The following is a 19,597-nucleotide window of genomic DNA, read 5'->3' as shown; positions in this document are numbered from 1 at the left end:
TCCCGCTCCTGCCCGGCTGCGCCGCTGGGGTGTGCGGGGGTTGGGGGGCTGCTGTTCCTACCCCCATCACAGACATCGGGCAGACAGAGCTGCAGGGACAGAGATGCACAGATAGACAAAGTGTTACAGAAAGAGCAGGTAGAGACCGAGTCAGGCAAAGATACCCAGACAAAGATAGACGCAGAAAAAGAAAAGAAAAGAAAAATTATAATAAAAAGAGCACTGATTGACTACTTGCTGTGTGCCAGGGACTGTGCCAGCCACTGTTGCTTTATTGGATCCTCCTCACAACCCTGCCTAACAGACTGGTATGATAGTGTCCCCACTGACCATAAGCAAGTGGAGAGAAAGGCCACTACCTGCAACCTAATGCTGGCATTGAAAGTTCCTGGGCTTCCATGCTGCCTTGGAGATGCGGGCCCTGAAGTCCCAGGCAGCTGCAGGGCTGAATGCTGACTGCAGAGAGAGCCACTGGGCTGTCTCCACAATAACCCTCCTCTTCTAAACTCTACCCTGACTCTCTTAAGGAGAAGAGGTATGGGTAGTCTGGTGGAAGAACTCCAGGCTGACCAGGAGCCAGCAGATCCAGGTTTTAGCTCCTGGTCAGGTGCTGTGTGACCTGGGCCAAGGTGCTTGCCATCTCTGTGTCCAGCAGTGGCCAGTCCACTTTGCAAGAATTCAAAGCCTGGAGGGAATTCAAGCCTATAAGAGGGAGGGTGATATACCTGAGGTAATCTGGGATCTCCCTAATGGTCCAAGATTTCCTGATTATCGAAGAAGAGGAAAGGAAATGAGACTTTCCCCATGTAATATGTAGGTTTTGTGTTGATGTTGCAAACATTTATTAAGTGCCTGTGTGGCACTAAATTCCAGGCTAAGTTCTGGAGAAGGAGGCAGAGATTTGAAGAGAGATAAGGCAGGATCCATGGTCTCTAAAATCAGACATCTGCATTAAATAAAAGTTTTATCACTGTGGGACTTCAGATAAGTCACTCTGCCTCTAAGCTTGTTTCCTCAAGCAAATATACCATGGGCAGGATAGTACCCAGATGAGCGCTCATCACAGGGCCTGGGATAGAGAAGTTTAGTAAAGGTTAGTCATGGCCACAGTCACAACCCACCTCCCTCCAGGGGATTTACAGAGAGCCTGTATGTGAAAGCTCCCAGTACACTGCCTGGCACTTAAGGATTCTCAGAGAATGATTCTCTTGGAATCATTACACCCCAAGGTGATAAGGGATGTAGGAACCTAGTATGTGGGTGACTTAGGAAGGAGCCTCCACTCTGCGTGGGGTAATCATGGTATGCTTCCTGGAAGAGGCTTCACTAGAGCTGAAGGAATAAGTGGGGTTCACCAAGTAGAGATAACCAAGGGCTTTAATAACCCAGGACATTCTGGGCAGAGGGAAAACATGGCAAAGGACCCAAAGTGGGGAGCTGGTGTGATCCTGCCCCCAGCTGTTTTACACCTAGGAACATGGTCAGTATTAATAGACAGTAACTTTGAAAGGGTGCAGAAGGCCACATGACCTGAGATCCTCTAGGTAGTGAGCTGAAGACCTCCAGATCATGCTCCACCCCATCCCCCAGTGACAAAGAAAAGTGGTTTGTCCCAGGCCCCACCCCTTAACCAGGACCTCTCCTAGACTTTGTTCTTTTTGAAAATCAGAAAAGAGGTCTTTGGCCTTGATGGTTCTCTTCTGACAGGATCTTAAGGCCTGCATTCTCTGTGACCAAAAACCAAACCGTCCTCCAGGGCCTTTTCCCTCTGTGCTCCTGAGGGTGGCACTATCCTTTTGGTGGTTCAGTGTCACTCCTCCTCTACCTTTTAGCTGCCCATGTTTTAAACTCTGCACAGAAACAGGAGCCCTGGACTGGGTTCCAGGCCCAACTCTGTGGCTCACTGACTACTTGTCCTTGGCCAATCACTGTCCCTCTCCAGGCCTTAGTTTCCCCATCTTGCCAGTGATGGAGCAGTCTCTAAAGTACTCTGATAATATGAGTGTTGTGTGGTACTGACCAATGTGCTAGCCTTCTTAAGCTTGTTTGGAAAAAAAAAAAATATATATATATATATATATAGTGATATCTTTGTCCATTTCTAAGTAAATAAGCCTGTAGCTAAAGGGAGATTAAAGACCTTAATCTCTCCCTTTGCTAATTAACGAACAAGAGCAGTCACATTGTTGCAAGTTCTGCTGCAAGTTGATGGCACTATTGCATTATTGATGTGCAGGGAGGATGGGGGAACATTGGCCTACAGCTGTCTGCTCACTTACGCTTCTCTGTACTCCTGCTCCCCAGGGGGCATAGAGACACTTCGGAGTCCTTCCCTGGGGCCCTGCTCTGAGTGTGTCACTCCAAAGGTTGATAATAAATGTGACCCATGCCTGAAGGGAGAGTCTTGGGTCCTTAGTGGTCTGCTGCTCTGGATTTGGTGGGTCATGAGAGCTAATTGGTCTCAACCCACAGGTAGACCCTGCCTGCCACCTTCCTGTCCCCTGAAATCCCAAACCAGGGGGTCTTCTATGAGCCAAAGGACCTGCTGGTACTGACATGGACATGGCACTAGCAAATGAAGATGAGTGGGTCCTGCTGCATAGTGGGCTCAATAAATGTAAACTTCTGTTTGATTTATTTTTCCTGGAAAAATTTGAAATTATTTTTAATGGGATTATCTCTGTTGTTTTTGTCAGTTTTAAAAGTAACAGTGCTTGCTAATGTTTAGACAATACAGAAAGGTACAAAGTGAAGTTCTCTTATAATCCTTCCTCCCAGAGATAAGCACTTCTAACGGTTTGCCTTTTATGCGGTGTCAATGTAGTGAGTGAGTAAATGAATGAACGAGCAGTACTAACTGCATAAGGCCCACAGTGCAGCCCAGAGAGCAGAGTCATAGTCACACTTTCTGCAGTTGGATCCCAGAGATGTGACCCTGGATAAAGGACCTAACCTCTCAGGTCCTCAGTTGCTCCATCTGTGAAATGGGGAAAACCTCCCAGGGTCACTCTGGAGTTTAACAAGGTAAAGGAGATAAACATCCTTATCTCCCTTCCCTATCTCCACACCTCCATTCCCTTCCACCAATTTAAGGCTTTAAAGACCACCGTAAATGGGTTAATTGTTCTGGCTCCTTAAAGGCTGGCTTCCTTAAGAGACTTCATTCAGAAGGGACTTTAAATGACAAAGGTAGCCCCTCAGGCACCTAAAGGGTGAAAATGAAGTTTCCTTTGGTGGGAGCTGACTCAGCACCCTGCACCCGAGGGCTGGCCCTTTAGGAAGCAGCCTTCTGGGAGATGGGCTGCCTCTCTCGTGGCTCCCCGTGGCCCTCTGCCTACAGCTGTGTTAGCTCCAGTCCAGGCTGCGATCCCAGAACTGCCCTGCTGAAATCCTCCTGTAAAGAGCAGAGAGACCACGTGGGGTATCACAGAACAGCTCGCTGTCCAGGCAGAGTGGAAACAAAGGGGAAGCACCTTTTTCTATCATCACAATCCTAATCTGCCCCCAGGGGTAACCATCTAGAAATCACTGATAGATATAAAGAGAGATTTCACTAAAGTATCAACTAGTCACAGCTGAGAAGCTCAGGAAGGCATTAAGATTAAGTAGATATTTGTTCATACCCCCATAGAAACTTTTTGGAATAAATATAAGTTTTCTGTGAATTGTTGTCACCTATATTTTAAAGTAAAGGGCTTTAAAACCTGGGTGGTTAATATTTAAGAGTGTGAGGGAATAAATAGCTCAGAGAAAGCTGTTCATTTCTCAAAGCCTCGGTGAGGTCAGAGCAGGTGGGAGAATTTGCATGTAATGAGTACCTTCTGAATTAAGTCTTTTCTTTACGTGCATTATCTTTTCTGAGCTTCTGTTTATCTCCATTTCTCTGTTCAGGCAACTGAGACTCAGTGAGAATCAGAGACTTGCCCATAGCTCCGCTGCTTCTAAGGGCTATGATGGAGACTCTCACCCAAGCCTGCTTGATTCTAGAGACCTGATTTTCTTCCTTTTTCCCCCTAATTGCTTCGTTTCCAATACCAGGTCCTGTTATTTCTCTCTCTGCTCCTTAGTAGAAAGATTAAGGGGAAGTCCACCAAAGAAAAGCTGATTTTAAAAGAACCACCAATTCTTGGATTCCTGCTACTCATCTCACAAACTTTTCTGAAGCCCCTATTACTTGAGACGTGTTTAATCTCATTGAATTGTGGCATCTCATGGAATCTCAGTGAATCTTCATACCTACCCTGTGTCATAGCCATCTTTAGTCTCATGGAGGCAATAACAGGCCAGAGAGGTGAAGTAACTTCCTCTAAATCACACCGCTTCTAAGTCAGGTCTGTTTGGGTTCATAGAGTGAAATCTTACAGTTGTGTTTTTGTGAGGACTGTGGGAGTTTCAAAGATAAATCAGGCTCGTGATTTAGGCACTAAATCTGGGTTTGCTTCATGAGAGCCAAGCCCTGGATGCTGGGCTGTTGGTGGCTTCCCCCCTGCACTGGGCCCTTCCTGCTTCACTTTCCAGATTTTGCTGCCTGCTCACACTGGTCAGCATCACTGTTGTTTGGCAGTTTCATTGACTTTCTCGGGTCTTAAGCAGCTGGGATTATTTTGTTTTGACTTCCAATCCTGTGGAGGAGTGTTTATTTTTCTTTCTAAATGGGAAACACTGCTATGTATGTGAGCTCCTTCCCAAAGTGTTTTCTTAAAACAAAACAAAAAATATTCAGCTTAATTTAGAACCTATCCAGATTCCCCTGAGGGAGTCTGCCAGGGTCCTTTTAAGTCAGTTTGTGAAATCAGAAGGCAAAATCGTGCCTGTTTCCTACTGTTGAGAAGTGTCCAGTGGCACTTTTGTGTCCTTTCAATGTGAATTTCATGGAACTGTTTTAGTTGTTCTGTGCCAACTGCAGGTCCTTGGGTCTGTATGTGTCCTGAGTTCCAAGGGTGAAGGACATTGTGGCATGTGAGGTTTTCAGACATTTTTGTTCACCTTTCTTCCTGACTCTCTTGCATCAAATGACTCTTGTTGGTAAATAAATTCTTGTACGAGCTATGTTGAAAAGTACCCAACTCTCTAGTAGCAAGACAAATTGATTTCTTCCTTCCTTCTGTCGTTCATTCACGGTGACATTTGAAATGTTTGCAGATATTTTCCTGACAGATGAGGGGTGAAGGGGATTCTAAGCAGAAAGATCCTTATAAATAGGTATTTAATCTATCGGGTCAGAATCCCTGAAATGAAGTCTTTGGAGTCAAATGAGTTTTAGAAATCAGAAATGTTCAGATTTAAGGAAGGAAATAACGTTCACACACTGTGTTCTTCCTAACAGTCCCAGAGTGCTGGGCTCGTCCACAGTAATCAAATACATTGATATTTCTGCAGTCAAACATGTGAAGAATTACACATGTTGGGTTAAAAAAAAAAAGAAGAAGAAGAAGAAGGAAAGAAAGAAGAAAGATTCTGAGCTCCATGTCAGTTCAGATCAGGTTTCGCAACCAATACAGTTTTAATAAAACTTTCCGTCTTAGAGTTTGGGGATTTCAGAATGATGGCTAATGGATAATCCTGAATTATGCCTTTTTGAAAGTGGCAAGCAGGGGTGGGAAGATGGACGCAGGATTCAGAAATGTTTAGTCACAGATGATTATAGAGATAACTAGAAAGCTTGATAACTAGAAGGCGTGGTACAGTTGCAAGTTGCTGACTGGGAAGCTCTATGTTTATCCATAACAGCTACTTGGAAAGGCCAAGCCCCTCTGGTGTAGACATGGGGGCTTAGGAGGCCAGCACCAGCAGGCTGGCTGGTTTGCAGGCCTGGGAATTCAGGAGAAGAGAAGCCAACTGCTCAATTCTGAGAGTTGCCGAGTTCTTAAGGAACCTTTCCTGACATCCCCTTGGGTGTATGGACCTCCTTTCTTTGTTGTCCTGCTGTCTTCCATACAGACGGCTCCCTAACAGTCTGTGGACCCAATAATTCCCATATCTGATTTCAAAATTCTACTACATTTTCTCCTTCTGAGGCTGTAGCTTCACGGCTGAGCACCTATAAGGAGCTAAAATCAAAGCTGAAAAAAAACTTGATATTCTTTCTTCCTCTTTTTTACCAACCCCCTCACCTCCCCCTACCACATACACTCAAAAATACCTCCCTAGAAATAGTGCAATGAGCCACATGCATGCTATACCTGGAGATTCACAGAGATGAAGTGATTTGCTCAAGTGCAGTGTCAAGATTCAGAGTATGGCCCCAGACTCCAGCCCCTTTCCACCTTACTAGGTACCTCCCTCAACTAGAAAAGCGCTCACAGCCTCCCACCAGTGGCAGGCGATTATGCCCCTGCTAAATGGGGGCAGTGGGGACAACCACACAGGCGTCACCTCTGGTTTTGAGCAGTTTACAAAGCCCTTTTTCATACATTACCTCAGGCAGACCCTGGTGACTCTAATTTAATTGCCACGTTGGCTTTCTAGGAGGCAAGTCTTCTTCCTGACCTTGCAAAATAAACAGGTCACATTTTGAATTAATGTAACCAAACATCCTGGGAGAGCCAGGGCCCTTTAATTAGTCACTCACATGACACAATTGGAGACTCTCACAGCTCCTTTTCCACTAATTTCCCCAAATGCCATTGCATTAAAAGGTACAAAAATAACATTTTTGGTGTACGGCTTGATTGGATCTAGGAATTCCTAGACTACCCCTTGAGGAAGGCACGTTGGCTGTGTGTCTGGGCTTTTCCCACCTGGAAACTAAGCCTGGTTTGTGTCCCTGTGGAAATGTTAGTGGCCTGCTCCGTGGGGCCCTGTGGACCCCAGACCACATCTTCTAGTACCTTCTTGGGGGCCCGGGCTATTGAAGGGGTACCTGGAAGGAGGTTAAGGAGAGTTTGGGAGGTTGTATAACTAACGTTAGCGTAGCCCTCTCGTCCCAGGAGCACACTCACATCCATCATCTCATTGGGTCCAGGGCACAGTGCTGTGAGGTTGGCTGTAGGTAGAGTATCGTGAGCAGCATGTCTGCTGAGAGAGGGTAGCAACTGTGCAGAGAGCTGCCTCTTTGGCTGCTGAGCTTTGGGCCAGTTTTAGATTTGCTTACAGTTGGTCAGTACAACTTGCCATCCATGTAAGCTCAGTTTCCAGGTCTAACCCTCACCTGGAGAGGCCTCGCCACAATCCTGCCTGAGCCATCTTGGAAGAAGGCATGTGCCGGCACTGGCAGACCTAGCTTCTGAGCCCAGCTCTGCCTCTGACCTGCAGTGCGACCTCCAGAAGCCTCGTCCTTCGGTTCCTTGGCTTTCTAGTCTGGGCAGTGGGCAGGCTCAATTAGCTGAGCCCTTCCCAAGCCTGGTTCCTTTGTGTGTCACTGTCAGAGTCTGCAACACAACGGTGTGCCCACCCACATGCTATTTCCTTGCCTTTCCTTAAAACAGCCTCCTTTTCTGGACTTTTTATTTTTTTTTAGCCTAAGTGAGTTTATTTATTTTAAAGGGAAATTGTGTATTACTGCTGCAATTCACTTGCCATAAATAGAAGGCAGTGGTAAAAATATATACAGTGAAAGCTGGTTGTCACATTCTGGTGGGATAAGACCTGTGCCAGGACGCTGAGCAGAGATTTGCTTCTCTTTGTTAAATAGGGACATTGGCAAGCATTAGGTGTTAAAAACACATTAGTACCTAACCAAGAGTTCCTCCTTGACGTCATCCCAAGGTTGAAAGAGAAGGGAGGCTGTCCTGCATGTGATCCGGTGTGATTTAACGTCTGCTTGCTCTATACATGCCACCAAAAACCATGCCCATAGGATCCATGGCTCCCTGGCTTTCTCTGGTCCTCTGCCTAGGCTTTTAATGCTACATCCCCAGCCTGTTCACCTTGAGAATAAGTATCTCTTGCTGTTCCCAGAACCTCCCTCCTTCCTTTTCCTAAGTGTGGTCTTTTCTGAGCAGTTTGTTCCCACCCTCCTCCTCACAGCCTCCTGCCCTCTGCCCCTGTCATCAGGTCTGAGTTGGGTGCTTTGAGCTCAGCTGGCTCCCTCATTCCTGGTTAATAGCTCCCAGTTTGGACTAGGAAACCATGTGGCTTCCTCTTCTCCCTCCCCTTCCTCTCCTTTCTCCCCTTCCTCCCTCTCCTTCTGAACTGCCATTATTTATATAGGTGTTTGAGATTAAACAACTAAAAGGAACATTCCCTCTGCTTTAAAAGGCCTAAAAGGACCAAAACCAAAAGGAAAACAGAAATGGCACAGTGTGGAGCCATGGGGACAGAAAGACAGCTTATGGAGGACTGCAGATCCTGGCTGTGCTGTGTGGCCATGCGCAACTTGCTTAACCTCTCTGGATCTCAATTTCCCCCACTGTGAAATGGATATTGGTTTTAATAGTACTTCCCCAAGTTGTTGTGTATATGACAAAACACGGGCAAGGCTTCTAGCATGGCATTTGTTATATAATAGGTGCACAATGAATGTTCATTTCCTTATTCCCCTTCTAGAACCCAAAAGATTTCAGCCAGATATCTCTGGAAGGAAGGCAAATTCCTATAGTCCCCACCCCTCCAGGCTTGGAGGAACTACAGAAATTAACAGCTCTGTTCGGGAGTCCTGAGCTTTAATCCCCCTCCTCCTCCTGGGTGATTTCCAGAGACTTAGGGTGGAAGAGTGAGCCCAAGGCAGCAGCTAAACAAACGTAGCAGGGAGTCTTTAAAACAGAGCCTCTGCCTTCCTTGCTGGAGCTCCCTGCACTGCTTGCATTCCCCAGAGTTCCAGGAACTGAGTGTTGATGTTCAGGACCAGATGAAACACTGTGATGCCTTTTCCTTCTGGTCAGCTGGCCTTCCCCCCATAGTTGAAAGGAGAGGAAAATGACTGGTAATTCATTTACGCTTCACTCCCTCTCTCCTGAACGGATCGTATTTCTATAAATAACTCTGGGAAGCTGCTGCATATATTTGCACTTCCAGAAACCTCTCCTAAGCTGCCACAGCAGAGGCTCTGGGGGACTGTACACCTGATATGAACCAGGTTCGTGTCCGCACTAGCAGTGTGTCCTCCTCTCTCTCACTCAGGTGCCCATCTGTAAACTGGGGTTAAGAATAGCAGCCTGGGTGTTGTTTCAAAGCCGAGATGGGATACCATCTAAGATTACAGGGTTTAGATTATTCAGTGTTTACTGCCTCCCCCCAATCTTGGGCAAAAAATGGAGTATGCTTTTAGTTGGAGAGGAGGTTATCTGATCAAAAGTGAAGTTGTGATCACTGATCTGCTGTCATCCTGAGAATAAGCAAAAATGGAAGTTGAGATAATGCTTAATTTGCTAGATTTGTAAAATTCTGCTCCCCTTAGCCAAGACGTTTGCTGCTATGTCTTCTGTCCCCTGGACTACTGCAGTAGCATCCTCACTGGCCTCCCAAACTCCCGTCTCTCCCTTTAATTCATCCTCACACTGTCCCAGGGTGATCCTTCTGAAGCCCAGAGCCCTGTCTTAGGGCCTGTGCAGTGACCCTCCACTTGTTTCCCACTACTGGGGCCTCAGGACTTGAGGCCAAGGCCCTTCTTCACAGAAGCCCCTCCTGCTCCCCCAAGCTGCTTACTTTTGTTGTCCCACTGGGGAGCTGTGGCCACAGCAAACTAACATGTTTCTTGAGGGGACAGAGGACATTTCTGGTACCCAGAAAGGGGCCTGTGGTGAATCTCTGACAATCTTGGGAGCAAAAGCTTCTGAACACAACGAAACCTCATTAATTTAGAGGGGGAACCAGTGAAGATCTTTCTGATTTGGAGTGATATGGGAAGAAATGAAGCTTGTTTACCATTCAGAACCAATTCAAACCAGCAAATTATTATTAAAGACCTACTGTGAGCCAGGGCCCATGGAGAATAGAAAGCAGTCAGCTCACCCATTAGCTTTTGGGGAGAAAGATACACACCTGAGCAGCTCTGCCATAAGGCAGGCATCAGTGAGGGGAACAGGGTAGGGGGACGTGCAAGGTGTGTGAGGCTACGGAGATTAATGCAACCTGGGAGGTTCAAGGGATCCTCCTGGAGAACGAGGGTTAACTCCCAAAGAGCACAGGCAAGCTCCACATTCAGGCTATGCCCAGAAGTGAGCTTTAGTTTTACAGATCTGAAGGGCTGCTATGGACTGAATTGTGTCCCCCTCAAATTCATACGTTGAAGCCCTACACCCTGCCACCTTGTGACTGTATTGGAAAAGGTCCTGGAAGAAGGTGACTAAAGTTATACGAGGACTTAAGGGTGGAATCATGATCGCAAGGAACGGGTGTCCTTATAAAAGGGGAAGAGACACCAGAGCTCAGGCACTCTCTGCCACCTGACCATCTTCAGGCCAGCAAAAGATCTCTCACCAGAAACCAAGCCCTGCTGGAGCCTTGATCTTGGACTTCCCAGACTCCAGAGCTATGAGAAATACGTGTCTGTTGTTTAAGCCGTCCAGTCTATGGCACTTTATATGGCAACCTGAGCAGGTGAAGACAGGACTCTGGTGTAAGGAGGAGCCTAGATGATCCTACTTTCCATGTCTACTGTGTGTGCGCAACCAGGTGCTACCAGCCTGACTGTGGTGTCTTGAAGCACTTACTTCCTCAAACATTCATTCATTCATTCAGCAGACTTCCCTGGGTGTGTGCTCTGTGTGGGTTCCTGTGTTGGGGAGTTCTGAGCAGGTACCGTGTGTTCCCCGGGTGTGTGTGGCTGTGTGCATGTGCGGAGGGACACGTGAAGGAAGCACGGGGTCCGCTGCAGGGGCAGGGGTGGAGGGCAAGGCTGCCTTCCTCTCTCCAGAGAAAGCTAGTGCACCAGGGCCATCCCCACTACCCACTTCCCTTGTCAGAGAGCTGCCTCTTTAGAAGACTCGATTTTTCCGGGATGGAGAGAGCAGTGTGGACTGAGGGCAGCTGTGCTGCTCTGTAGGCCCCTTGTTTCAGAGCCCATCCAATGGGGGTGAAGGTACCAGATGCAGCCTCAGGAACCGAGGAGGGCCTGGCACACCTTTGGATTGTATAACAGAAGAGCACATCCCGCACGGTACACCTGCAGGGTGCTAGGTGCTGTGCTAGGTGCTATGCTAGGTGCTTCACCTGGCCCCACGGAATCTGTGCAGCTGGTGGGCTCTAGGGCAGAAGAGTTGAGTGCAGGTTTGAATTTTGACTTCATCACTACTAGCTGAGGTCGGTAGCAAATGATTTAACCTCTGAGTCTCCATTTTACCTCGTGTGTAAAGGAGGAAATCATAATACCTACCTCAATAGTGTTGTTAGAATTCAGTGTGAAATAATGTATGTGAAGTACTTAGCAAAGTACTTGGTTATTGTAAAGTCTTAAATGGAAAAATAACAGTGAAAAAAGGTATAAATGGAAACTGACATTACTGTTATCGTTGTTGTTTTGATGGTTGTTTTACCAAACATAGCCTCAGAAATGTACAGTAACCTGCCCAAGGTCACACAGACAGGAAGGGGCATTTTTGCATCCCAGGTATGTCTGGTTCAACTCAGCCCCTTCATCCCACCAGGCTGCCCTCCCTCCTCTGACAACCTTTCATCCACCTTTCTTGACAACCCTTAGGAAGCCAGAGTTCTCAGGGAACCTCCCCGGCAGATCAGAGATTTCTTTCGCCCTCACCTCGCCCCCCCACATGAAGGAGGAGGCTGCATGCACATTTTGGCAGCAAGCCCCAACCCCTGGCCAGAATCCCCCAGAATGGAAACCGCTGAGTTGCACTCCTGCTCTTAGCTCTTTTAAGATGCCCCTCATGGGCCCCCAAGTGGGTGACAAGATGATGCATGAGGTCTGGCTAAGCAGCTTATTTGTCTGAGCTGGTGATGGCCTTTGTCCTGAGTTGGGTTAATGGTAAGGGGCAGTGGCCCTTTAAAGCCTGGACAATGGATAAGCATCTCAGGTCACCGAATCACTCAGCAAAGGGCCCAAGCCCCTCAGAGCACGGGAGGCCTCGGCCCCCTCCGCTCTGTGCTAAACCCGCTCTTTATCTCCTGCTGCACCGCCCCTACAGAACAAGGAGGAACATTTGGAATCATGGGGGGAGAGAGACTCAAAGAGCATTAGAATGACAAAGGACTTCAGAGGAGGAAACTGAGACAGAGAGGGGACATGGAGAACTTCTGACATCCTGCACTGCCTGGGCCGGAGTCTGCACTGTGCATTCCGAGCTGGGCGCCCCCAGATGTACCAGACAGACCCTCAGTGACCAGACTGATTTTCCCAGCAGCACCTTGTGCCACTGAAACCTAACATGACGGATTACAGCTCAAACATCTGAGGCTGGCAGTCAGGACCTACTAGAATCTAACCTCTTCCCTCCTTCCAGAACCTCTCTGACCCGTCCCCAAGCCCCTACTCCAGTGAGGCGCATCAGAGAGCCTTCACTCCCTGCTTCCTTTCATCAGATTCCTACAAGTGCTTCTGAGTAAGATCCTCTTTAAAGAGCACTTCTAATATTAAACCTCTTTTTTGTCAAAGTATGAAAACCACTGATTTAAATCAACTCTTTTATCGTCTGAAGAGGGGCAGAGCCAGATTCGAAGCCAGGCCATCTGACTCCCTATCCTGACTTTCTCTCAATGCATGAATTCACTTACTCATTCTGCAAAGATTTCTGAAGCACCTACCGTGTGCCAAACACTGAGGTAGATAGGCCCTGGAGTATGGCATGGGGAAGAAAAGATCATGCCCTTGAGGTGGGGCCCAAGCACTAACATCCAGTCCTTACAAGGGTTCGGGAGTACCCGTGTGAAAAGTGCCCGCTCACCTTGGCATCTAGTTGGCCACTGCTGCCCTTGGTAAGGACATCTTCAGGATATGGAAGCTAAAGCCAGAGGAGGGTGGATTGGAGTTGAGAGGGCAGAAACAGTTTGGATAACTCATTCTAAGAGATAAGACTTTACATCAGGGATTGCTTACAAATTATACAAAGGAAAAGGATTCCTTTACATGGGGGAGACCAGGAATTGTCACCTTAACAAGTGACCAAACTTAATGATCATTATTATAAAGCAATAAGAAATATATTTCGTCACACATGAGATGCACTTGCCAAAAATATTTAACCCTAGTCTAATCGTGAGAAACACCCAGAAAATAGGACAGTCTGTGAGGCAACTGGTCTGAACCTTTCAAAAAAGTTAGTATGAAAAAAAAAAAAAAAGGAACTGAGAGTGTTGCAATGGGTGGGGGTTTCCTCTAGATTAAAAGAGACTAAAACAATGTAACAGCCAAATGCAACCCTTGAATCTTGATTGGATCCTAAGGTTTTTGGTTTTTGTTTTTTAAGGTTATAAAGAAGATTTTTGGGGAAGAATTGGGGAGTTTTTAAAATATGGTGTATATGAGTGCTAGGTGATGTTATGGAATAATTGTTAATTTTCTTAGTTGTGATCATGATACGCGGTTATATGGGAGAAAGCCCCTGCTCTTAGAAGATGCATGCTGGTGTGAAGTGTCTTGATGTCTGCAACTTTCAAATGGTCAGAATAAAACTTTGTAGAGAGCAACAGAGAGAGAGAAAACCATGTGGCAACATATTAACAATGGTCAGATTTAGGTGAAGGGTATATGGGTGTTTTTGTACTCTTCTTTTGACTATTCTGTAGGGTTTAAAGTTTTCAAAATAAAAAGTGGAGGAAATTTAACCTGAATTGGAGACAGATTGGATAATAGCAACTGAGTTTTTGAAAAAGATTCTTGGGATGGGTGAGATGTGGACACTTTCTGTAGTAAGATCCCTCACCCGCTTTGGGAACTCAGAATACAGAAACCCTCTAAACTTTTACAGGGATTGTTGGGTTAGCGGTTGTGATGAAGCGGGCCCTTCCTGGGCGTGGAGGGGACTTGGGTGAGGCGCTGCAGCCGGTAATGGGAACCACATTGACAGGAGCACACAGAGCCCCAGTCCAGAATTAGCCCTTCTGTGCTGAGGCAGGACAACTGGAACGAATTATGTGCGTTCATGCTTGTTAAACTGCCTTGGCACCAGGAGCGATCCTCATAACCTGAGCTTTACAGCGGCACAGCCATAGTTAAAGCTGGGCCAACCTTGCCCCCGCACCCTCTCTGTTGGAGGTTTATAGCTAAAGCATAAAACAATTCAACATGAGCTGAAACATGAAAAACTCCTCCATATTGTAAAGGTAAACTTTTCTGTTTAAAGTTTTCTAGGGAGGCAGCATTTGAGAATAAATCCTTTTCCATCTCCTTCTACTTTTCCAGCCCTTGGCCAGGCTTCCAAACACTTCCCCTCTACCCCCAACTTCCCACCTCGAACCCAGACCACAATCCAATCAAACACAGAAGCTGCTGAATCCCATGGTTGAGAGGGTTCTGCTGTGGCTGGGAAGTCCTGGAAGTTTCAGAGTCTGAGCCCTGAAGCTGTGTGGCCTTGGGCAAGATGGTTCCCTTCTCTGGGCTTCAGCCTCTTGGTTATTTATAGACAATACTTATTACGGGGTTGCTCAGCCTGTATAGGTGTGTGGTCACTGAGTTCATGGAGCCTGTGCACAGAGTGGGCATTCTGTATATATGGTCTTGTTGATTTCATTATAGTGTGTCAAATACAAACACACTGTACATCTATAGAGTATGGTTGTCTTACTTTGATCATGAAAAAAAGTTTATCCAAAATTACTCTCATTTTTATCCAAAAGGTAGCCAAAGTACAGTTCTTAATGGAGAGGAAATCACATGGAAAGTCACAGGAAAAGAATTTGATTTTATCCTCTTATTGAGAGTTTTTGGTAAAAGAGTGGATAAGCTTTGAAGTCAGATAGGCCTAGATTCAAATCCCAGCTCTGCCACTTACTGACCAGGTGACCCAGGCAGATTAGTAATCTTTCTGAGTCTCAGTCGTTTCATCTGTATAATAAAGTATAATAACACCAACCTAGCAGGGTCTGAGCGAGGAACCAGCATACTTTACAGGAAGTTCTTGGCCCAGCACCTAGCAAGTAACAAGCATTCAATGAACAGAACTGCAATTAGCACTGAATCTGTGAAGCCCAGGAAGGCCCCTGATATCCAGACCTGTCTCTCAAGTTTTGTTCCTCTGCACCAGGAGTGATAGACCATGGGCAGTCAGCTGACATCAAAAGCCCTGCCCTGCAGACCTTCCAAAGGATGATGAAAATGCACTGTGATTTCTGCCCTTTTGAGGCTGTCTTCTTAGCCTAGCCCTTCAAGCTACTGGTGGTTTGATGGGGCCGAGAGGACAAAGAGGATGAGAAGAAACTTCAGTTTGTGATTTCAGAGCGCCTTCAGATAGAGCAAGCTGGCTCGTTCAGAGCCTAGGTATCCAGACATGTGGTCCGGGCAAGGGAGACAACCTTCCTTGGCCCGTTTCTCTTGGCCGACACAGCTAGAGATAGATGGGTAAGTCTGGGCCAGAATAAGGTTCCTTGCTTTCTGTTTCTGCCTAAATCAGGATGAAGAGGCCCAGCCAGACTGCTTCAGCATTTGAGTTGGAGTCACAGCAGTGCCAGCCTGTTCATCACAGAGGCGGGTTTTTACTTCCAGTCCCAGCCCTGCCCCTCACTAGCCACGTGACACTGGAAAGTCATTATCTCCTTGGCCCTCACTTTCCTTATCTCCAAAGGGAGAATGAGGCTCGTTGCTGCCCCCCAGTCTGTCTGCCTCTGCAGCCTGTCACATGGCTTCTAGGAGATAAGGCACGTGGAAGTGTGGGAGCTGCACAAAGGGAGGTGGGGGAAGGCAGCCCCAGGAGCACGCTCTCCAGCCCGACAGGCATGTTAGATATGCCAGGATGCACTGGGCATTTTCCCAAAAAGCTATACAAAACAGGGCATGTTATTGCTAAAGTACTTGGTAAATAGAATATTAAGTAAATGGGAATGTTGTAAGCACAGGAAAGGAGAGAGAGAAAACTAATATTTACTTACCATCTGTTACCCTTAATTTACTCTGGTTTTGGCCTCTAGTTCCTTGACCATGTATTTTTGCACATGGAAGTAGCACACGTGGATTGTCAAGACTTTCAAACGGGGCATCTACAATATCACTAAAGATCCAGGTATTTTTCTCTGCTAGGCGAAAAAAGATCATTTTCAAATATGCCGAAAATTGCCATCCCTCTGGTCAGGTGAGAATTTATGACAGGCAATTAAATGATGTGTATTTCTCCTGCTGAAGCCGAGGAAGTCATATATAAGAAGGGTGGACGAGGGTAGAAAGCGGCTGGGCTTGTTTCCTGCTTCTTTGCAGGCTGGGTTGCAGGGTTCAGCCTCTGCATTCCTTGGGATAAGAGTCTGCTGCTCACACCCACTCCCAACCCCTCACCCCTACACTGGGGCTCCTCTCTTCTTCTGTCCCCCTCTTTCAAGAGCCAAGTTCCTTCTTAGATTGGAATCTTTGAAACATGCCTCTTCAAGGACTAAAAAATTGCCTAAAAATTGGAGTGTGAAATCACCCCCTTCCTTTGGGGCCTCCTGCCCCGGCTTTGGGGCTGCCACCTGTGGACTGGGGACAGCTGAACATTTGTTGTCTGAAAGGTACACACTCATAAGGATCCTTAGCTAAATGTCCCCTTGGGGTGGGGGGCAGCAGCAGATGCAAACTTCTGGCGTGGAAGGAAAGATTCTGTCCTAAAGACCCTCATGGGTTCTTGCACCAACTCTTGAGGGGAGAGTTTCATCAGGTTGAAAAGTCTGCTCAGAACTCCCAGTGCCCTTTGAAGACTCTGTGCCCTTTCAGCCATTCAGGGATTTTCTTGGAAAGACTCAGTTTTGAGGAAGAGCACAGCTTTGGAGTCAGTCAGACTGGCCTCCCATCACTTCTCCCATCTGTAGCTGCATAGAACTGGGTGATGTCTCCCTCTCTGAGCTTTATTTTTGTCTTTTGTAAAATAGGGGTGATAATTCTTACCTCAGAGAGCAGGGATGCAGGTGGCAGGACTGAATTAGGCAGTATTTGTGAAAAGATGAGCAGGCAGCCCGGCACATGGGAGACACAGGAACGAACCAGTCCTCACTTTGGTGCATGGGCTCCCAGAGGATTACTCTCCCGAGTCCTGCCCACGGAGCTTGCCCTTGTGAAGGAATAAGGGGTCCGAGAAAGGAGAGGCAGATGAGCCTTTGCATTAGAGCCGTGGCAGCCGGGGGGCTTGGGGCTCCCTAATCTCACTCCAGGGTCGACACCACACTTCTCCATGTTTAGAAGACCTCGTCACCCCAAGTCTCACCACTGCTCCGAGATGGGAATAAGTACTTCATGGGGTTGTCCTGGGGACCCGATGAGATCACTTGTACGAAAGCATCTGCACAGTGCAGGCACATAGTTGATGCTCAGGAAATGCTGCATCTTACAGTAAGAAATCTGGTTCAAGACAGGCCAAGAATGCAGTCTGTGTTCTGTCGGAGTCAGCTCGCCGCCCGCTTCAGGGACAGCTTTGTGAGGTGAGAATGAGGCAGGGCGGCCTCAGGCTGCGGGGAGAGCCTGCTCTGGATTGTACGACACGCTGGGGTGGGAGCCCAGAGCCAAGTGGGCCGCGTTCCCATGGTCACCCTGCCCTGGCACCTGCTTCAAGTGGGATCCCTGCTGGCATCCTGCCAGGGCTCGCCTTCCTGCCTCCCAGCCCTGAGGCCAGGCTGCTCTCAAGTCACAACCCGGTGGGTGTTGCCAAGACCTGAAAAGAACAGCCTACCCTCACCCGCAGCTGGCAGCCTGGCCAAGTGTCTTAGGCAGGTCCCCAGGCCTGGGAATGTCAGCCCCCCTGCCAGGCCCCTCTGGGCAGCTTTTCTCTGTTCCTCCAGCACATCTGGCCCCTCTCATGCTCTGCATTTTTCTCCAGGAGCTCCTTTGCCAGGCACATGTGGTGCTAAGTATTTTCATGTCTCTTGTCCAATTTAATCATCACAGCAATTCTGGGACACCAGCATCGTTCCCTCTTCACAGATGAGGTAACTGAGGCTCACAGAGATCCAGGAGTTTGCTTCCGGTCAGGCAGCTAGCAAGTAGCAAGTCCACCGTGGTCTGGGGCGAGTTCATGTCTCTGCAGCCCCCACACCAAGGGCTCCCAGGAAGAGCATCATGGCTCTGCTGGCTGAAGGGGACGTGCCCGCCCGAGCACTCCCAGTGCAGGATGTGCGTTCACTCTGTCATTTAACAAAGTGAGGCAATTTGTCAGGATCTTTTGGTAACTCTTAGGCGAAGGGGCTCAGGTGAAGACAGCTCTCGGCTTTAACAGACAATGGCTTGAGGGTGCTATTTCTGGTGCTAGGACCAGAGAGAGCAGAGAAAGCAGCTTTAGAGATTGGGATAAGTGCTGGGCTTGTCAGAAAGGTAATCCCCTCACACCTGTGCCCTGGAAACACAATCCAGGGCTCTGAGATGCACTTTCATCTGTCACCGGGGTGTCCCCAGGGTGACCTGCCTGACCGTATCCAAGCTGGCAGGACTCAGGTTACAGGGCCCACTGTCCTGGCCCTTGAGTCCCAACAATGCCTGTTTGTCCCTTGGAGCTGCCATCTCCCGGGAAGAATGTTAATGGAACCTAAATGGAGGGGGGATGGGAGGGAGAACAGACTGACCAGGCTCCACGCTGAGTTCAGGCTCCACGCTGAGTGAGCTCACCCAAGCACGTCTGCTGTCCTTCCAAGAGACAAGTAAACCAAATCCCGGAAAGAGGATTCATCCTCTGCTTTTCCTAGACCAGACCTCAACTCCCAAAAAGGGTTGTGTGTGTGTGTATGTGTGGCTAGGGGGGAGATGAGGGGGCTCTGTTTAATCTGGAATTTAGTCTACCCCTTGGCAGAGCTTACAACTAACTCAGAAATATTTTCAAAAGCAGAAAAACTGAAAACAACTTGGATGTGCAAGAATAGAAAGTGATAAATAGCATTATCTTCTGTCCATATGATGACGTTTTAGATAGCCATTACAATCATGTTTTCAAATAATATTTAAAAGATATGAAAAAAAAGCTCTTATAATATGACATGAAGTCGGAAAAAAGTTGGATTGAAAACTCTATATAGTCTGAACCTAATTTGAAAAGTGTATGTTTACATCTGTAGAAGAAAAGACTAGAAGGAAACAGCAAGGGATGTTAACAGTGTTTATTACTAAGTGTTGGGTTGCGACAGATTTTTGGTTTTTCCCTTTGTACTGTTCTTCTTTATATATACATTATCTAGTGAAAATGTTGTCACTTTAGAGTCAAAAGAAAATTAATTTCTTAAAAATGTATTTCTTTCACTCCAAGTTTATACCTGACATTGCATTAGGTGCTGGGAACAAGAGTTTTAGAAGAACCTATCCCCTGCCCTTCGTGAGCTCATAGCCTCGCAGAGCATAAAAATACATAAGCAAATTTTTTTATGTTTTTAATAACAATAACAGCAACAATAATTTTAACAACACGCTTATTAAGTGCTATGGAATGTTCTCAAAGCTTTATGTATATTTGCACTTAAGCCTCGCAAGTCCATAAAGCAGGTAGTTATAAACCTATCTTACTCATAGTACAGGCTGCTGTGGGAACAGAGAGATTAATTCTGTCTTGTGGGGTCAGGGAGGCTGCAGTCAAGAGATGGTGCTTGTGCTGATCCTTATGGGATGAAT

General features: G+C 47.2%; 1 protein-coding gene across 1 annotated transcript in view; it reads left to right on the top strand.

Moving 5' to 3' along the window:
- The window catches only part of TENM4 (teneurin transmembrane protein 4), a 2,614,134-nt gene that overhangs the window by 2,337,275 nt on the left and 257,262 nt on the right, over window positions 1-19,597 (top strand). The gene's annotated exons all lie outside the window — the stretch shown is intronic.

The sequence above is a fragment of the Camelus ferus genome, chromosome 10 (genome assembly GCF_009834535.1).
Source record: "Camelus ferus isolate YT-003-E chromosome 10, BCGSAC_Cfer_1.0, whole genome shotgun sequence".
Classification (NCBI taxonomy): domain Eukaryota; kingdom Metazoa; phylum Chordata; class Mammalia; order Artiodactyla; family Camelidae; genus Camelus; species Camelus ferus.
Note: the sequence above shows the minus strand (reverse complement) of the source record. Positions and strands in the feature narration are given on the sequence as shown.